The sequence below is a fragment of the Mycetomoellerius zeteki genome, unplaced genomic scaffold (genome assembly GCF_001594055.1).
Source record: "Mycetomoellerius zeteki isolate Tzet28-1 unplaced genomic scaffold, Tzet1.0 scaffold12, whole genome shotgun sequence".
Taxonomy (NCBI): domain Eukaryota; kingdom Metazoa; phylum Arthropoda; class Insecta; order Hymenoptera; family Formicidae; genus Mycetomoellerius; species Mycetomoellerius zeteki.
Window position 1 is genome coordinate 152,327 of NW_017256126.1, and position 17,121 is coordinate 169,447.

Below are 17,121 nucleotides of genomic sequence, written 5' to 3' on the forward strand. Positions count from 1 at the left end.
TTGATATCATAAAGAAAGCAACAAATGAGTCATTCCGCAGCAAATACGGGTCCCTTGAATCGCATCAATTCCCAATCGTACCTTCAGAACATACTCTCGACCGCCTTCAACTGAAGTCGATCTAAAATTTAGGTTCACGCCGCGCGCGGACGTTGGGGGTGGGGTCCGTTGAGGGTGGACCCTTTTACCGGGGGCAAACACAAAATGCATTATTTATTGCCCGTAGCGGCTGGCAATTCATCGAATTCCCGCTAAAAGCAAAAGAGTTGAGGTTGAGGGTTGGCACTCGTGCAACGCGAGGTACGTTTATCGGAAACGGCCGCGAGGGTGGGGCTAAGTGGCACCTTTTTTCTTTTCCACCCCTTTGCACATACTCACGCGTGTGCACGCATTCTCTCACGCAACGGAAAACTTTCCATCTCTTCTTGTATCGATACCTTCGTGCGCGCATATATACTTTTTTCCGCCCTCTACATCTTGTACCTCTAGAAAATTATTCATTCACAATATGCAATATGTATTATTTTTTCGCGGAAAGTTTTTAAAAACAATCAAGTAGACGAGCTTATAAAAGAAAAATAAAAAAATGAGAGAATTTTCCAATTCTTTTCAAGAATAGTTAAAATCTTTCTGCTAAACTGATATTTCCATATTGTTTCTATATTGTTATTCAATTTGTATGTATTTTCTTCTGTTCAAACTTAATTTCATTTTTCTTTTCAAAAATGATAAAATTGTTTCTCTTTTGTTAGTCTTTAAAAAAAAATTTAAGTCAATCATATTTTATTAATCATTTTTTTTATATCGATTAACAATTTATAACGGAATATATGTATTAAAAATATTAACAATTTATAACGGAATATATGTATTAAAAATATAATGCTTTTTTTTAAATTTTACAAAATTGTGTATGCTATAAATTAAGAATAAATATAGTGCACATAAAGCGCGCATTTAGTGTTCTAAAATTAAGTTACGAAAAAGCTTTCTATCCTTCTACCGTCAATGAGGTCAATACTCATGTGGGTACAATCCCACGCTTTCGCGTCCTGCTTTCTTTTCCCGAAAACGAATCACCCGTAAGTTTTCACGGCACTAATTGCCAAGGCAACGAACGAAATTCATCGGTACCGTTAAAGGGTGCCGCGAGAGGATGCACAAAGTGAATCGAATAAACGCCCCGATCCGGATTGCCGGTCCTTCTCTTTTCTCTTTCTGTCTCGTTTCTCCTTCTACCTTCCCTCGCTCCTTCGTCTCGTGATTTATGTTAATGTTTTTGTCTCGGAGGCGAGATACACCAAAAGGCGATTCGATTCGCACGGGCGCGGCACCTCCGCCTCTCCCTGTAGTTCTCGCTATGGCGCGGATTAACTTAACTGCTTTAAGACGGCAATAAAGGTCGTCGACGCGATTTAACCGGTTCCCTTTTACTGCGCCACCGATGCCCTGGCGCTCGGAACGTTAAACCAATGTCTAGGCTGCATATTGACGGTAATGGGAAAAGTTCGGGCTTTCGGTATCTGACTTTGCGCGGGGGTGCGTCGATCAATCAATCGGACTGCGCGAACCCCGCTGAACCCCCCGCATAATAACCCTTTCTTTCTTGTTCTGACTTTTTCCTTCCGTTCGTCCAACAATTTCTCATCGAGAAGGTTTTAAAGTTTTTCATTACACAATTGCGGCAGAAATGTGTAAAGATGATTTGAGCATCTCGATAGTATGAGGATTGCTTAATCAAAATGCTTGTATGCAATATGATAAAATGTAATGTTTTTATTAATATAGTTTCGTTTGTCGCATAATTTTATTTAAATAAGTGCGCAATTAATTTTATGCATTAATAAGTACAATGAAAAATGAAAATATAACTTTGTTTTTTTATTATATTATTAGAATTATTATTATAGAAATTATTGGAATAATTAATTAGTAGATATAGAAATTAATGTAAAAATTATTAGAGAATAGGGTAAAAGATTATATTACTGGCATATTATAAGCGTTTAGTCATATTTGATTTAGTATATTTATACAATTAATGATAATTTAAGTATTAAAAATATTTTTTTTAATTACTTCAATTACGAACTTTACAAATAAAATAAAAGAGTTTAAATAAAATTAACTATTTTTTTTATTTAATAAAATAAAGATCAAACTTAGTTGCACCTAATACTGGTAGCCTTAAAATTTCGTTGTTCGTAATATTAGCAATCAGATAAATGCATTACTGACAGTTTTTCATATTAAATTATTGTACCTGTAAACTTAGTTTCTTTGTGTTTTAGGTAATAAGTAATTAAATAATTTTAACTTTTGAAATATTTTTAAATGCCTTTCAAATAATATACATATGTATATATATATTAAAATATGTAATTATAAATATATATTAAAATAATATAATTCATATATATATTAATATGTGGAACATAAAATTAATCATTCGGAAACTACGTTTTTCATAAAATACATTTTTTAAGTAATAACAGTAGTAAGTAATAACGTAAATAGCCTACTTTTTATTTTTTTTTAATGATTTTAATTTTGAGAATAATATTCGAGAATAATATTTTGAGAATAATATTTAAAAATATATATATAATATCCGATGTATTATAATAATATCTAACATATTTAGTATTGGAATAATAGTGTGTTACAATAATAATACCTTCGAAAATATTCGATGATTCGAGCAATCTTGAGTCTTGAGTACCTAAGGACACACACGACACACGTCGATATTGATGTTGTATTATCTGTCTTTACAAGATGCCAGTATTATGCTCACTTCGTGATTGGTGATTACAATATAATACTGTTGACAGTATTAGGAAAAATACAAAAAAGTGAATATATTTATTACTGGCATTAATGAATACATTATACAAATTAATAAATTTATTCAATATTTAATTTTTTTCTTTTTATTTCAACATTATTTCATTAGAAAAATGAGTTTTGACTTACTGATCAAATTTTCCTACAATCGCTCATCTTTGCAACTACTTATTATCCACTTCACTAATAAAAATATACATAATTTAGCAGAAAAATGTGTTTCTCGAACTTTAAGTTTTATTTGTAATTAAAGGATTAGTTTTTATTTTCAGTTAACTGTTGTAATAATAATTAGATATATTACAAATTCAATTAAAAATTAATAAAACAATGTAAATATACTTTTTCCATCTCAAAATGCATTTTAATTTTGATTGACAGTAATGTATACACTGTCAGTAATATGGTATTTTACCCTATGATTCAAATTCTCACATGATAAATTTCTGAAATTAGCGGATGATATTACAAAACATATGAAAAATGTTAATGTTCGACAAGAAAAATTTTAACTTTGCTGCGCTATGTTTCCTCTGCTACGAGAGGTTTAACCAGTCGGAAGTCTTTCAACTGGCAGGTATGTGGGGGTGTTTTCGGAGTCTCACTCGAGTTTTCGAGGTCCGGATTACCTTATCTACGGAGTCTCACTCGCTCGCGCCAATTCCGAAACGAAATCCATGGCGATCCATATACCGAGGCGTTTACGCGGCGATTTAGCTCGGAGAGGACGATCCTTTCGCGGGCCGCGGCTAAGTCCGAAGGGTAGTTATTATGCGATATACGGACTATCGGGGCGCGCATCCACCACCCTCCTTCACGCTTTCTATGAGAGTGATTCGATGGCTACTATACCGACCTGTCACGCATTGTAATTCGCGGCATTTACGGGAATTACAAGTTGTCAACTGTTGTCACTAGTACAAGAGATCTCTTTCGTTTTAAAAGGTTTTTAAATAGAGTGAATTAATTTTATCTTTTAGCAAAAGTCGTAAAGAATCTATTACTTATTGAACAGATTTTTATCGTACACGTCGAATATATTTAATTGCATTTATTTAGTATACTTTATATAAACATATTTATAAATTAAGAATATTATATAAGTCGTAAGCTCATTTATTGTTAGATTAAAGAGGACAAATGGAAGACGATCGATAGTTTGTTTCTTTATTTCCCAGAATTTTGAAATTGAAAAAATCCGAAGTTATTTTAAATTTACACAAGTTCTTGGGGCAAGTATATAATATAGTGCATTAAATTGTTTTTCATATTTTGTTATATTATCTTTTTTTAATACCTTCAATTTTAGAATATTTACAATAACTCATTTTCTTTCGCATTTCTATTAAGGATAATTACACTCTACATTGATTTATTTAGTACACATATTGTCATTCGTATCCTGCGCATTTCTTTTATCTGAAATACTAGAAGCATCTTACTATATAGAAGGTCTCTTTCCTTTTTTTTAATACATAACTTTATAAACATTTTCTAAAAATGTGAAAATATATGTATATAAGAATCACTTAATTTTTCTAGATTTGTAAAAATGACAAAAATTAAACTGGGATACGAATGATCCATCAGGTATAGTAAAGAAAAATCATCCAGTGTCTTAAGGGTTAATCGTACAAAGCTGTAGAACGCGTTATTAAATAAAACGAGTAATAAGAGCATGAAAACGTAATAATATAATAAGATATGCTTTTTTAAAGAAGTCGCGATTATTGCGATTCTTGGCAAGTGTTACGATACGTAATATATTACAACGGATGGTGGTTTAGAAACGAAATTAGCACGTGGTGAGCGACAGTGAGTTCCCACGTGTATCATCGCGTAATTCTTTTCCAAGGATAACGACCCGTACTTTCCTTGGCGGCGAGCGAGAAGTGACGGAAAAGGGGATTCCCCTGTACCTGATGCAATTAACTCGCTATTAACGGAGCAGACGTTGAGCAGGAGGCCCGCCGTTACGAAAGTATAGCCCGCTGTACGTGATTAAAGTGGGAATTCGTTATGGGCACATCGGCGCGGCCGCGTCGATAAGATTAATTGATAAATTGCTGAATCGATCGGCGCTGTTGTAGTTTTGTTACGGCCGCGGCGGTGGTGCCGGTAGACCAGCAAGATAAATATCTCGTCGCGATGCGGTAACTATGTAATCGGGTTAATTTGGGTACACGTAACTTCGCGCGACGTGAGATATGTGAGAGATTATCATTACTGCGTATATATATCGGTCATTAGCCATTAACATCTTGTCTTCTATGATAACCTTGAAAGACTGCCGAAAAGGTTAAAGGAGAATGATTTTCCCTTTTTTGGTTTTTTTCCATGATACTCTCCTCTCTCATTTTTAATCTCTCGCGATTTTTTAAAATCTTTTTTTGTTGATATTAAAATATCGAGATGACTGTTATATATATATGTATAACCATTAATGAGTTTTTAAAATAAACAACTCCAATTTATTATATTATTTTTTATTTACATTTAATTGACATTTATGTGCACTTATCAAAACTTTTATCATTTTTATAATGGATAATGGGTTGCCAAACAAGCTAACTCTCCGATTAAGGTCACACTTTGAATTTTTTAAACTCTGCCACAGTTTAGATATTAACAGCTGGACATTAATTAACTTTGTGCTTTCATAATTTCGCTTCCATCTTATTCTTATACTTTCAGCGATGTTTTACTTTTAATCAATATCAGCTGCTGCGATATAACTATGAGATATATTCACCTACATAACGTCGATTACAAGTAACATCAATAAGTACTTTTTTCATTTGCTTTAAATATTGAATAATTGCATCGTACGATTTGCGTAATGGATGCATATCGCACACAGTTAAAAAATTTGTGTTAAATTTAACGTGTCCTAAACGATGCACTTAAACTTTTGTGTTAATTTAACACAAGATGAATATGTTAGAAAATAACACAAATATTATGTAAAAAAATTAACATAAAAAGTATGATATATTTTATTTTTTCATCTTAAAATTTATGTTTTAAAACATATTATTTTTACGTTATTTTTACGTTATCCACTTACTCATAAATTTTTTTATTTTGACACTAAGAAATGTTGAATATCAATTTAACACGAAATATTTAAATAACATAATTACATTATATTAAATTAACACTCTAATATGTTAACACGCGAATATATTAAAAATTTAATATAAAATTTTAATAAGACGTAGAGAGAAGAGAAGCGAAATGAGGAGAGGAGAGGAACGTTTCTAACACAAATGTATGTACAAAATGGCATTATTGTGCATATATTACTAGCGCGATAAAATCATATATTATATATGTTCGTATAAATACAGCATCGAATAAAGTATTGTACAAAATTTTAATAACAAAATTTTTCATGTATAATACATTTCACAAAAATGCGACGTACTCCATTTGCGTATACTCTGTAATTTCTCAATACACAATAAAATAATAATAATAATAATAGCTCACACGCTGGTAAAAGACTTATGCACTTTTTTGGAAAAAAATCCGAGCGAACATTTTTACGAACGATGCATCTCTATATACAGATTGTTATCAGTTCGTGGGGAAGCATCGCGACGTTTCCGCGAAATGTCAATCAAGGAAAATGTGCATTAACATGAGATCAAGTAAATAAACCATGTAGACAGAAGCATCAAACGACTTCTCGCCGCTATGGATGAGACATCTTGCCGGATGGTGGGGCAAAAAGTGACGGCGAGGGCAAGGCAAATGTGTACAGTCTGTGCGTAGGTTTATCACGATTCACGTGTTCGAACAGCCATGTTATTTCGATGACGCTGCCGTTCGGTGAGCGAGATGAAGAATTATAAGATGATATTCAGGTCGATCCCGCGGGGAGAGAATTACTGTTTCGGAATTATAACAGTATAGTGGGTGACAGGTTGGTACCACACCCGGATGATGCAATTTGTCCAATTACTACTTCTCGAGTTCAAGTAAAAGGAATGTTAACTGTTAGAAAGTATATAGTGTATGTATTCAGTCGTGTGAAACATACGATAATGATGTGTGTAGTTTGCATTCATTCGTCTAGATTTGTGTTTAGCAGTCATTAGTTGCTTTGACTAATTAACATTTACTATAAATGTATAAAAGATATCTATATTTAAAACCGTTTAAAACGGTTGAGGATATTCGATGCATCTTAGTTTAACTATGAATCATTATTGAGTCAATAATGCAATTCATCGTATTGCAAAAATCACTTGAAGGAGCACCTTGTTGGATGATCGCGTCAGTTTTGATTAAAAATTGTGTCGCAGTCCATCGGATGAATCATAATAATTACGACAGATTAATCCGCGCTCTCCGAGTATTGTTTGAAGAATTGCGAGAGCCGAAGACGCTGAGAGGAGGCGTCATCCGCGCGAGTCTATCACCGCTAAGCAGACAGTAAGAAGTTGCGGCGCGAGGTGTAAAGAGGGAAGTCAGGGCATTCATACGGCACTGTCACACTCGGTGAACGCAGAAAATGTGAGTGAGTGAGACCGACGAAGGCAGCGGACCATGGCGATTCGTGGGAGGAGGTTAAAGTCCGCTTTACAGCGAATTCTGCGCCTCATCGGTATCGTCGATCGACCGTTTTCCGTTTGCGATCAAACAAACGGCCGGAAGTTAAACGAGAACGTTGTATGTAACTGCGATCGCTGCTTGTAAATTTTAATCATTGTTAGCAACAAGTTAGTTTTTAAATCTCGGTTTACGAATATAATATTCATATATATATTATATATTAGATATTTATTTAAAAATATCGGAAGAATGTTATGCCTGACACTTAATTTTTTAGGGATTATCGCACAAGATTAATATTGATTAATTTAGCATTCAATCATTTTAATGTGCTAAATATTACATATATTAATTTTATCATTTCTAAATGTAATGATATGACACTAATAAACAATGAATATTAGGAGGAATAAAATATGTAAAATAATTGTATTCTTATTCCATACAATGGAAATGATTAACAAAATAAAAAAGTAAATAATATATTATATTTGCGAGATAAAAAATAATTACAATTCTAAAAAAAAATTAATACTGTCGCACTAAACAGAGCGCGAATCGTAAAAATTAAAATAATTGTTTGAAACAGAAAAGTTACGCTCCACTTAATGACGATCATTTTAACGATCTTGGGACGTTGAATAATTAATTTTATTAGACCGTTTCATATTATATCGCTCATTTTGCTTCGATAATAAATGATAGATCATCTTATGTATTTCTAATTACAATCACTGCCCGTGAAGATCTCAACCGGTCGACTATTGTTCCATGACTTTCACTTTTCCGAATACGACCTTAAAAAGAAGCTTTATTTATTGATATAAAAAGATTTTCTGATTATCTTCCCTTACTTTTCTTGACCAAAAACACTGAGATATGTTATGCTGATATCAAGGACTTATCTGCACACACAATAGCGATCCCGAATCTTATCGCATCAATAGAAATCACGTAAACGTATTACGTAAACAGCATAGTCGTAAATAATTAGGACATAGGCAATTTGCGTATGCTAAACGATTCTTTCGTCGTGCGCTGATTTAATGAGTACATGTCGCATAATTTCTACCGATGTTGCAACCTCAATAAATGCCGGCGAGCACGATGGACGCCTCTCTTATACCGATGACGATCTATTAATATCATTGATATCTCTCACATTAGGCTCATAGATGTAAACAATGTGTTTCATACGTTGTCAACTTGATAATAATATAGGCGCACGCATCGGCACGCGCCGCAATGCTTCAAGTGACTTCAGCCTTCAAGCCACGAGCGCTCAATGAGTTTGAAGGAAATTATTTTCATCACGCAAACTTAACCATCGCTAGTTGAATGTGAGAAGCATTTTCTAAGACTAAAATGCTAATATTTTATTGGTCAGACAGTGTAGATCGACTTAGATATAACAAACAAATAATTTAGATAATTTAGATCAGTTATTGAATCGTATCATATCTTGTATTGATTATTAGATTATTATTACTTTACCGATTTACTTATTAATATTGTACAGGAAAATATTATAATAATCGGATATTAAATCGGATAATTGAGCAAGATTGTATTACAATACATAAATTGATATATTGCTTGAATAATGTAAACATGTACTAAATTTAACCACAATTTTTTATTTTTAAACTATGTAAAAGTAAACAAATAAAAAATATGTATAATTTATGTATATGTTAAACATGTTACTTAATAATCATATGTGCGCGTTTAATTGCTAACAAACAAGTTTATAATTCAATCCTAAGCTTAAGATTAGAATTACAAATGTATTTTTTAATTTAAAAATAGGTATTTTTTTCATACTTTTATTAAATGATGGTTCATCAAATGATATTTTATTTATTTTCAGTTTTAATTTGTATTAATTATATTGCACTAATTGTTGCATTATACAATTCAATGCTTTCTACTTTGTAGTGAGCATGAAAATGAGCACTATAGCAAAATCTTCAATTTTTCAGAGTCTACTCAGTGGGCTACGCTTAAATTTAAATTTTTTTATCTTATATAAAATTAAGGAATAAATCATGTTTATATGAGCAACAGTAAATGAAAAGAATGACTCTGCTGAAGTATCTAAGAATTCAGCTAAACGAAGATTTGAAAATAATTTTTAAAATTAATTGTTGGACGAATCAAAATAATTACGTAAAAAAATCTCAAGCTTGAGAGACAAGTAAAAAGCTGCAAAATTTTTTAACAATCTTGCAATCAATTTGAACGTTTTACATGATTATTTTGATAATCTAACAAAATTACTTTTAGATCTGGATCTAGCTAAATTTTTAGATATTTCAACAAAACCGTGTTCTTTCCATGTGTATTTATTTGCTTTGTTAACGTGTGTATGAAAGTTTGTGTCAAAAAGAAGTCACACACGATAGAACTTGTCTGTCTTGTATGATCCGCAACCTGCGAGGTCGACGTACGTAACTACTTGTTAAGTGCCATAACTATTGTAAAGGACTGCACTGTGACTTTATCTACCTGTCGTTCAGTAATTATAAAGTTTGTAATAACGCATCTTGACATCGTTTACAGTCATGACATACACACGTCATATACATATTTTATTTCAATCGGGACGTTGCTTCATTAATACTGTCGTGTTACGATATCACTTTATTTGATTAAAATTCATTAAAAACACGCATGGAGAAATGAATATTTCAATTGCAAAAACTTAAAATCGCTATACAAACCTAAGTGAATATTCGAGAAAGCATTCAACTTGGCTTCTTAAACAGATAACTTTTAATAAGTCAGCTTTCTGGAAAATCGTTAATAAAACAAGCAACATATATCGTTCATAATCACTTTTACATTTCACGATTCTTTGTTATTATATTTAGGTGTTTCGCAGATCACCGTTACATTTTTGTAGACAATAGTAAAGTAATGTATTCGTAAAACAGTCATATATATAACTCATATACATAGATGTATCCATAGAAATATAACTAATATAAATATCTAAATATACTAATAAAAAGTTGTGGAAATAATTACGTACATTCGCTCAATTTTATTAAATGTATTATTAATGAATATAATTCAAAGTACATAGCAAAGAAAATTACTCTTAGAGAATTAGAATACCAACTAACAAGTTTGGCATAAAAAAATAAACGAATGCAGTTGTTTTATTTGCGAAGTCAACTACGTCTAACCTTGCCTATGTAGGTCATATCTATTGGCTGACATTCTGTATATTCCGATATTCGCGAAATAAACAACAAATGCTGAACTGTCGGAATTGATAAATCAGTTTTTATGTTATATTATCAACACTTGAAGTTTCAAGAATAAAACTTATATAATCATGTTATATTTTCAATAGAGAGATTAAAATACTCCTTGCAACTTTGTGCGTCACAAGATAGAAAATGATGACTACTTCGGAATCTAACATAGAATTGTAGATAATGCCGCTCTTCAACGGTAAAAAATCTATAGTGGAAGAGAGAATATATATGAATTTCATTAGTCACTTCTTTTCAATCTGAAACAAATATTATCATCGGATGGAATTTAAGCCTCAACACATTGCGATAAAAGGTAGACATCATATCATTATTGTACGATCCTAGAACTTTGCCTCTGAAGACACGTACTTCAGAAGATCATCTAATTAGTGATTCAAACGAAGATCGCGCAACTTTTCATTAAGTTACACTCATTTTTCGATATACCGATAATTTTATCAGTACGGCAGTGTAGAACGGGCTTTATTCGGCATCGCGAGTACTCGCGTCGCGACAGAAAGAGAAAAAGAGTGTGTGTGTGTGTGTGTGTGTGTGTGTGTGTGTGTGTGTGTGTGTGTGTGTGTGTGTGTGTGTGTGTGTGTGTGTGTGTGTGTGTGTGTGTGTGTGTGTGTGTGTGTGTGTGTGTGTGTGTGTGTGTGTGTGTGTGTGTGTGTGTGAGTGAGTGAGTGAGAGAGAGAAGGGGGGAGGCAGACAAAGAGAGAGAGAGAAAGAGAGAGAGAGGAACAAGACCGTCAATGACACTGACGAAGAAGGAGAATGATAGGGGGTGAGGAGAGGGAACTGCGCGGTGCCAGGCCGCAAGAGGGGAGGGAACCGCGGCTCGGGAGGGGGCGGAAAACGCGTAAACAGAGAGTCAACATGTAAACAGGCCACTCGCGAGACAAACAACGTGGGGGCCGCGGGCTGTTCGCCGCCGAACGAGGCAGGCAGGCAGGCAGGCAGGAGGCAGGAGTCAGGCAGCCAGGCAGACAGGCAAGCAGGCTCGTGTACGTTCGCTTCGTCGCTGCGCGCTCCGTTTTCCGTGCGCGCCCGCTCCGACGAGTCGGAGTATAAACGCATCGCGTCTCTCCGCGTGTTCGACTTATCAAATCGCGCGCGCCGCGATCCGCGGTCCGCGAGCGGGGAGCCGCCGGACGATTGTACCTGCGCCGGGTCCTTCGTACGGCTGCGGCCTCTGCGTCGGCGGCGGCGGTACGAAACCCCGCCGAAATTCGGAAACGAGAGAGAGAGAGAGAGAGCGAGAGAGACCGGATCAGAGTCGTTCAGCGCGGCCACGGCTCGACGGATTCGCTTCGGTCGGTTTCATTAGTGTCGAGAAAAAGAAAGGAAAAATGAGAGGGGGGGAGAGAAAGAATGAGAAAGAAAGAAGAACGGTGCTCTTGTTTATAAAATATACCGCTGTACACACGTGAATTTTTGGTACCGTGATGAAAACGTCAACATGCGCCACGGACGTGTCGAAACAGTTAATTCGTCGTATCGTTAATTAGATCATGTGCATGAATTAATAACTCGTTTGCTTAATTCATCATTCTGTGAAGATAACAGCATGAGTGTCAGTGCAGTAACAACTTTGTGACAGTGTAATCCAAGCGAGGATATAAAAAAACATATGCAATTGGGATATCGCCCAAAAGTGAGACATTTCAACTAATTTTTTCCTGTCAAAAAACGTGATAACTCGCTTACATCAGAATGTACGAGGTATGATGAGTAATTATAGGCCAGTTTAAAGCAGACGTCTTTAGTGATTTAAAGAGCATTTCTTCTCGATATACGTTTAGTTCCTGTTGACTAGCATTTTGCTTATTTATATAACACGCATTTACCTGATGCAATCTCTTTACGTCAATAATTATTTTAACTGATTTTTAATAATAAGAAAAACGATTCTAATGTAAAATCATCAATCATTGAAACAATTAATTGTAAACTAATAAGTTGTAAAAATTTGTAATTATCATCTCACAGCTTTTCAATCTATGAGATTGGATCATTGGATTATTGGACATAATTTTTGATACAAGCGGATATTAATTAGGTTGCAGTATTGTTGTAACACTAAGTTGTTGAATAACAAAAGTCGCAACATGTTAACGAAGTGCAATAACGTGACGTTGCAGAGAGAAGGATTCGCTAACGAGCAATAGATAAATTTACAATTATTTAGTCAGTGCGTCAATGACACGTTGCGTTGCGCGTCGTTTATGTGCGGGAAGAGTGATTGCATAGTGACGAGGAATACATTTTCACGAGAGTTCTCTGAGAGATGCAGGCTTTCCGGCGAAAATACGTTTCAGTTAAATCGGTAAGTGTATTTTATACAAATCATCATTTCGATACGGCTAATTACAATTCATTATTCGAAAAATCTAGTAGACATCAAAATATATATTTCTTAACTCTGATAATCACTATTAATCGCACGCTCTCGTAGATCTCGCTTAGAACGTTAATATTAATAGGAAAATACTATTAATATTAATAGGAAAATATTAATAGGTAAATGTTGCATATAGGAATAATCAGCTGATTTGAGTCTCACTGACGTTTTGAATTGAGAAATTCAGTGCTGACTGACCGAATATTAACTATTGTTGATGCTGAAGGCAATTTCTCTTGTTACATACGCATATGTTACCAAATAGCCAATGTAGTTGATGCCAAAAGGTTATGAGCTTACATGTTTTGGTCAATCGATTTTGTTGACGAATATATGTTGCCATTGGATGAAATTGCGCGTGATACATCTTGCCAAAAACTTTTACGAATCGTTTCATGATTATTACTCGGCAAATATATTTCAAATAGCGTAATATAAATCTTAAAATAGAGTTTTTGTTTAATTACATTTAGAGTAAAAAAAATTAAAATATTATTTATCACGCTATGACTTTTTTTTTATGATTGTCACAGTGCTGTGATATTCTTCTTGTGTACTGAAAATGCTACAATGTAATTTAATGTCTCTTTACGGGCCAAGATAATTGATAAGTTATCTGAAGCGGTTCACAGTGTAACCGCTACAAGTAGAAAAACGTATTATTTGCTTCCGGTCTAAATGTCAATAAAACATACAAAGGCCATGATTACGCGAACCTTCACTTAAAAAAGTCATCTTGCAGTTACAGCGAAAATTATCTAAGTACAAAAAATAGCTGGAACAGATAAATTTCTAGCAAGTACTGTGATATTGGATATGTATTGCATCTAATCATATAGATGACAGAGATAGAATTTATATTTGTGCTATAAATTCTATGCGTGTCATACGTAATTTTCTGTCAAATACAAAAAACAGCTGTAATTCTAGCTGGAGCAGCAAAATATTTTTTTGCCTATTGCTCTTTTGCGGCAAGTACTTTACAGTTGAATGTAATCGCTCTGAAATTTGCGATACGTGGAACGCACACTGTAATATGGCATCCGTAATTTCGTTACTGAGAATTATTATGGCAAGAGGAAATCAGAAGTGACAATGTTTCCTCGGGAACAACGCGATTGTTCCCGGCGACGACGTGCCGAGAAAATGGAAATCGCTGTTAACGTGGCGAAGTAACCTAACGGAAGAATTATTCGCGCATATTGGCGGCCACTCGCGTGAATCATTATCTTCTTGCGGCAAGTCGTGTGAGTGAGCAATCGTTACCCGCAGCTTTTATTAAGATTTATGAGATGCTATATACGCACACGTTCTCTAATTGCTCGCTCGTGCGAGCGCCTTTTAAGAAAACTGCTCGGCACGTCCATTACCCACTCATTATCATGACTACGTTGCGCTCGTAAATCGTCGATCCTGCAAACACCTTTCCGGGTATTCCAAATTTAAGAGCGGCCAATTAATTATCTGCCCAGGGGCAGCTTTTGACCATCGCCTATTCGTTTGCCAATTCGAACCGTCCGATTCGTGCGAACCTCCGGTATCGTGTCACGTTGCACCGTCTAAACTAGAACGCGGGAAGAAAGTGTCGAATGGAACAGAAATATTATTCTCAGATAAGAACATCTGACTAATGCAAGCCAGCTATTTGTTTCTTTGGAACAATCGTAAAAGCGATAGAGGTCGACATGGTAGGTGATATGGTAGCTCGCTCTTTTTTATAACTAAAGCAAATTAATATAAACGTAATTCCTTGAATTTTTCAAGGAATACGAGTTAATCTCGTAAAACATATCGGATTGCATTGCGCTGAATCTTACATTTATTTATATTTACTAAAGAAGTTAAAATTGAATAATTTTTGTTTCGAGGTTTCTTAAATTCATTGCTCCTAAAATTCTGATATTTGAAGTTAAGTTAATTCGCGTATTTATATATTATTAATACGATAATGATGTGTAAGGTTTGACAAAAAGTTCTTCTAAATTAACAAGTAATCATTATTATTATTTCTAGACTAATAATTGTGTTAATTAAAATATTATGTCAATCTTAAAAAAGTCATTTACTACGATTATACTTTTAGCGGTACTAGAATGGACATATTCCGTGTTTTCGCGCCGTGTATGGAAACTAGAATGCAGCAACACGTGGAACATGTGCGTACGCACGTGCACAATGTATGACAGTTTAATCAATTGAAGTTCGATGGACGTTGTCGACAATTTCATTCGAGAGTATTAGAAGAAACGTTTAATTGGTTGATACGGAAAGAACGTTCGAATCTCCTTTAAAAGTCTTCAATCATTATTTCCTTGTCTTCTATAAGAAAATATACGTATAAGTTAACACATGAGCCAAAGGTTGAACGCGATTGTGAAATCTTCGTATTGAGCGAAGAATTTCTTGCATAGAAATTATTGCGTAAGTTAAATTAAGCTTAATCTTAGTTGTGACAGCGAAAATCGATTATATAATTGGATAATATATAGCAATTATAGTTTTACATAGTCAAGGCAGTTAATTTGAAGAAGTAGAACAAATGATTGCAAATAAGCACTTTACAATAAATGAATTGTTTTTCTCCCCGGACATTTCCTTTAGGCTAAAATAATTGACCGTAACAACTCTGTAGATCTTCATCAATATTAGTAGAAAGAGTAATGATATAAAATCGGTGTAAATAAATTATAATAGTTTCGATTACATTTATTTTAAACGAGCACGTCGAGTAAAAAAAAATAACGAGTAAAGAAAAAATATTTAATCCGAGGAAACAAAGGAAAAATTGAAAGAATTGGAATACTGTGTAGACAAGCGTCATTATACAATAGATTTATACAGTGGACTGTATATAAGCTACGCTTATTGTGGCATTAAAAGATTCGAAAACTCGCGCACACCTGCCCTTCTTCACGTTATATTGATGTTTAATAAACTATTGCGGAGCTGTTTAATAACGTTTTAACTATCGATCCCGCCGCGTCAGCCGGATCGATCTCCGGCAAGAGTTCGATTCAAGCGCAATAGGAGAAAACGTTTAATTGGATCGGTCGTCGATTTGATCTCGTTGATCGAATCTGAACAGTTTAACGATTCGTGCCAGACGATTAATCGGCGAAATTCGTGCCTGCAGTTTTGTCTGGAAACGCGGAGCCCGCAAATTGTTCGTAATTATTTATTGTACCAACGTCCATACACAGGGTCAAACATTCAGACGTCAAATTAAAACTGTTACTTTTCAATCGTGATCAATCTTTGTGAAAGACAGTTATTGTTCGTTGGGAATGATTCAAACGGATTAACACATTAGCGCTAAATAATAAATATTAGGGAAGGAAAAGCAAAGTATCCATCTTCGCGAATTATATTGTTGTCACGCTTATGATTAATTGCATAATTATCTCTAATGAAGTTAAACGGATTTTTTGTTTTCCTGTTGTTTCAATTACTAAAAATCGATACAAAATGAACTTTACTGCTCCTATCGTAATTTATCTAACAGACATGTTTGCTTATATTTAAAATATATACAATTGTATAATAATTATAATAAAATAATATACAGGGTGTTTCCAAATTAAATCGCAAAACTTCGGGAGCGTGTAGAGGAGTAAAAAACTAAGAAAAAAAGTCCTATAGACATATGCTCGTTTTTGCTCCGTTTCAGAGAAATCGAAAAAAAATGTTTACATTTCTTGCCATATCTAGCACCGACATATTTGATTACATTTTCCACTTTCTGTTATGAATTTGTCAGTCGCTCTTTGAAAGCCTTTAACAGTAGATGAATTTTGTCTTTTGCAATATGCCGCGTACGTATTCTAATAGTGAATATGCTGATATGGTTTTTGTATACGGTTTCTGCAACGGTAATGCTTTAAAGGCGGTGCGAGAATATGCACGACGATTTCCAAACAGAAGAGTGCCAAACCGAAGAGTGTTTATGTTGACATTTAATAGATTGCGAGAGACTGGATCATTTTCAATTCGACAAGAAAACAACCGATTTCAAGCAGCGTTACGAAGAGATTTGCAGGCAGGGAA

At 34.2% G+C, this 17,121-nt stretch overlaps 1 protein-coding gene across 15 annotated transcripts in view; it reads left to right on the plus strand.

Moving 5' to 3' along the window:
- FoxP (forkhead box transcription factor P) overlaps positions 1 to 17,121 on the plus strand; it is a 309,626-nt gene that overhangs the window by 36,310 nt on the left and 256,195 nt on the right. Inside the window, exon 1 of one of the 15 annotated variants that reach the window (XM_018461143.1) lies at positions 12,744 to 13,002. The exons of the other annotated variants lie outside the window; for them this stretch is intronic. The gene's annotated coding sequence lies outside the window, so the exon portion shown is untranslated. Of the gene's footprint in view, positions 1 to 12,743; positions 13,003 to 17,121 lie in introns of those variants that run through there. 15 annotated transcript variants of the gene reach the window in all.